General features: G+C 30.3%; 1 long non-coding RNA gene across 1 annotated transcript; it reads left to right on the top strand.

The window, feature by feature from the left end:
- Positions 1 to 1,240: 1,240 nt before the first annotated feature.
- Positions 1,241 to 2,219, top strand: LOC132725751 (uncharacterized). Its single transcript, XR_009625105.1, has 2 exons — positions 1,241 to 1,334; positions 2,082 to 2,219. It is a non-coding gene; the product is annotated as an uncharacterized LOC132725751 (long non-coding RNA).
- Positions 2,220 to 4,661: the final 2,442 nt, after the last annotated feature.

Below are 4,661 nucleotides of genomic sequence, written 5' to 3' on the forward strand. Positions count from 1 at the left end.
CATGATCTAAACATATCGAAAAAGTTACTCTACATGTATATAGCGGCAAGGTTGTATGTCCCTAATGGACCAATATCAGGAACTGAAAAACTGACAACACCTAATGTATTTTGCAATGATTAAAGGTCAGTCAACAAAGCAACACACGCACAAGTGTAATATAAATAGAAGCACAAAATATAAATTAAATAAATCTACTTAGTTAATGGGCTGGTTTTATTACGCTTTATATTAACGTATTTATCTTCGGACAAAATCATCCATCAATTTTGTAAAAGCAAGTCAATTGAAACAAAAATGTAAATTCAGTAATGAAGTATGTAATGGATATGTTCTTATACCATTTCTTCCAATGCAGTTTTATTTTAATAAGTTAAATTAGTCAATATATTTTTAAACTTTTAAATTTAGATAACCCCTTTAACGCAAAATTTACAAATAAGGCGACAAAAAATAAACGCAATTCCTGAAACGGATGAAAAGGGTTTTTGTTGTAAAAAATTTACTTTATGACGCTTTGTTGTTATGCTTTTTCCAAAGTTAAAAGTTTTTTTCAGATTTTTGAGATTTAAATTTTGGGTTCCCATAACAGGTTTTCCATTTTTTAAATTTTTTTTATTTTTTTTACAAAAGTAAATTTTTTCCTTTTTTTATTAAAAGAGAGATACAGCAAAATTTTTATTTTTCCCCTTTGTTTTGAATTTTTGATAATTTTGTTTTGTAAAAACCAAAAACAAAATAGGGAAATGAGGAACAAAAAACTTTTTCCTTAAAAAAAGATTTTAAAAAGGGAAGGTTTCCCAATTTTGACCCCCCGGAAAGGGAAGGGTTTTTAAACCCTTTTAAAATTTCACAATAGTTGTCACGAAATTCTGGAAACGTTAAAGGACATGCAAAATGAATTGTTTAAATTATAAAATATCCACAATATCTGCTTTCGCAAATTCCACCGTTTGTTCAAGTCACATGCCTTGTTTTAAAACTACTCGATGATTCTGTTGGCGTCTAAATTTCATTCAAAAATTTAAGATATATTTACGCTTCTATCCAAAATATATAGAATGTATACAGAAATTCTGTACTGGGACTTAACAAATCTATTTAAGCGTGATTTGAGTATATAAGATCATTTTAATATTCTTTTCATTAATTAGCCTGCGTATCCCTAATTGAAAAGAGTTTATCAAATGTGTTTGTTTTCATAATAAATATAGCAATTGAACATCTTATTTCAATATCTGCAGATATTAGAAATTGAACCGGTAAAGATACTACGGGGAATAATACAACTTGAAGGGGACGCTGAAAACCTTTACGATGAACATATTACCATGGTAAGAGTTGAAACTATTGTAAATGCATTTGAACGTAAAACCTTACCAATGAGATTAACGTGCACGAAAGTTGTTGTTCTTTTCTAAGTAAAAATTGCTACTTGAATTGGTTTTAGGAAAACAACCTTCTGTCATTAAACATTGTTTAATTTAGCCCTTTCGCTGCCAGAGGGTTATTGTTTTATTGTTCACCTATTTGCCAGAGGATTTTCTAAGAAATTAAATGTTAATAATTAATATAATTATTATTATTTGTTATATGTATTATAATAACTATATATGTTTCCAAATCTGTTAGTATAATAATAATTATTGTCGATGGTATAATTTTCTTTATATTTATTATTATTTTATTATTATTATTATTAATTTATTATTATTACTATTATTATTATAGAAACGGCTTAAGCCGTTCATATGGCAAATACGCCGAAAATAACAGGGACGGCTTAAGCCGTCCCTATGGCAGTGAAAGGTTAATGTATTGACCAAGTTTACAAAAACAAAAGGATAATTTAAACTATCAAAAATATTCTCTGAAACGTTGCATGATTAAAGAGAATTATGATTGAAACAAATTGATAAAAATATAACTTACTAACAAACGAACGAACTCAAAACTGCGCCAAGCAAAACGTCATTTGATTTCATAAATATTATATAATATATGAATATTCCAAGTAGACCCGGCAGCAATTGTTTGATATGCTATCGGTGTAGAAATATATATGAGAGTTTTGTCTATAGCCAGTTGCTACAAACAGCAACTACTATGGCATGGGTGTTGAAGATGTATGGGCAATGGGTTACACCGGTAAAGATGTCGTCTTAGGTCTTGTATGAGTAGGAATAGATACACAATTACTCGATTTAAAAGAAAACATTGTAAGACAGTTAATTTGCTAATTATATACCACACTTGTTACATACTCACAAATATAAAAAGGATTTTTGATAATTCACTTGACACTAAATCAATAAAGTTTGAAGATTTCATGAAGTTTTGTAAATGTAAGTTTAAATGTAATTATGTATTAAACCTTTTTTATGAAATTCTTTATTCGTGTTTGAATTTGATATTATAAAATTATTTACATTCTCTTTCAGAAAAAAGACTGGAGCTTTAATTTCATTCAAAATAATACCAATGTGGCTCCTGAACACTTTCAAGAACATCCAGAAACTTTGCGTTATACAAAGTATGTTCCGGTTGATATAATGAGAAATAACAAATGAAAGTTTTGACTTGTGATCCAATATGTTCGTAATTGTTTACTTAATGTTCTAATAAAAAATCAGGTTTAAGTTAAATGTCATTTACACAATCAATTTTAAAAGCAAATATAGCTTTGTTTAGGAAAGTAAAAATTGACATTGGTTCAAATTTACGTAAGGGCGATTGAAATTAAGTTAGACTTTCAATTTTACAATTATTAATTAACTGATCAAAAGTAATTCTGATCATAGAATGGAATGATTTTCATCATAAAATTTACAAACAAATATAATTTGAATTCTTTTAAGTATGTAAATTACTAAAGATTAAGATATTAGCTAAAACTAAGATAGAAGTTTTGATTGGCGTGATCAAAGTAAACAGTGATTCTTATCTAAGTATTATACATTGGTTATATAAGCTATTATGAATCCCTCGGTAATTGCGACTTTCACTGATAAACTACATATCGATTTGATTTTCAGTTCCTTTTCCAATGATAGCGCACACACAAATCATATTAAGCTTAAATACTTTATATCATCATGACAAGTCATTCAGATTTCATACTTCATATGTATGCGAATCTTGATCTAGGTAGTGCCTAGCAATTATAAGAGAACGCAAAATAAAAAAAATGGGATTTGCCCCCCCCCCCCCCCAAAAAAAAAAAAATCAACAAACAAAATAAACACACAAAATCGAACAAACTCACGACCCCCCCCCCCTTCCCAAATATAAAAAAACAATAAATAAATAAAATGATAAAACTAGAATCTCATAAGCTTACAGCAAACAGGTTGAACTGGACAATTTGCAACAGTTGCCGTTAAGATCAGACCGAGTCGTCAATATTAATTTTGTAAGTTCAAATTTTACATAGGCAGTATTAGGCGATATATGTAGGTACTAATACAAACGCGCATTCGGAGAAATAAATTAATCGATTTGCCCGACATTCAAGATATATCTTAAATATCAATTTATCTTAAATATCAAGTCACAAGGGTTCGTTACATTACATAAGGTGTAGTCATAGACCATAGTTTCAGTTGATATGAAGAAAAATGAAGCACTAGAAATGTCAGATGGATTTAATTAGGTACGGTGTGGTTTGGGAGTAGCTGCAAGCAATATACTAAATGAAGATAATACCATCTTTTGGATCCGCAAGTATCGAAAGGCACTGTTTATAGGTTGTTCAAAATATTAAAATAACAGCACCGAGGCTGTCAAAGACGAAATAATGGAATCATTTCTAGAAACACTGCAGCTGTAGGCCGTTTGTAGAGAATGACGCAAAGTATCCTTATTATGGGATAGCTCATTTATGGATAGCTATCAACAGGGACAGTGATGCTGCTGTTTATGCTAAAACCATTCAGAAATAGAGTAATATCAAAGTGTGCCATTGTAACAATGTAAAGATAAATCCCAGGAGATTCAATGATTTAATTACCGGAGACAGAATCAAAAAACGTGCTCGGGTACTTAGAGCCACAGAGACGCTGGGAAAATAACAAATTATTCGTTAGGAATAGATAAAATCCACAATTGCTAAACGGACCAGGAGTGCAAAATAAGAAATTTACGCTATATTCTTTGATTGTCAACGCACAACGTACTGATAAAACTTTTGCTGGACAGTTTAAAAGGATATTGTCCAGAGATAATTTAAGCACTATAACACTATAAAAGATATCACCCTTGAAAGAATTTACGAAGGCTCTTTCATGTACATCAGAGTGCCTTCTCCCATTATTTTGCCTCAGTGAATTCTCGTTGCATCAAGTAAGTAACCTTCCCTTTTCTCCTGATCTAGGCCTATTTGACTTTCAGTTAGTCTCTTAAGTGGAAAACAACGTCGTTAGAAGTTAAAATAGCATTGTACCAGTGTCTTCTGTTCACCAAGTGGGACTACTCCGAGACATTTTCAAGGAAGAACAAAATGACATGGAAAATATAGTCTGCGCAAATGCATTCAACTAACAATAACTTAGAAAGATTTACAACACTTTAACGTGTTGCTATGAATATGAATCTTTTTTTACTCAACGTGTTTAGAATAAAGGAAAATAAAGTTTCCTTTTAAAAGGAAAGGCTTGCTCAGT

The sequence above is a fragment of the Ruditapes philippinarum genome, unplaced genomic scaffold, assembly GCF_026571515.1.
Source record: "Ruditapes philippinarum isolate M1 unplaced genomic scaffold, ASM2657151v2 ctg9025_1_1_1_1, whole genome shotgun sequence".
In the NCBI taxonomy this organism is placed as follows: Eukaryota; Metazoa; Mollusca; class Bivalvia; order Venerida; family Veneridae; genus Ruditapes; species Ruditapes philippinarum.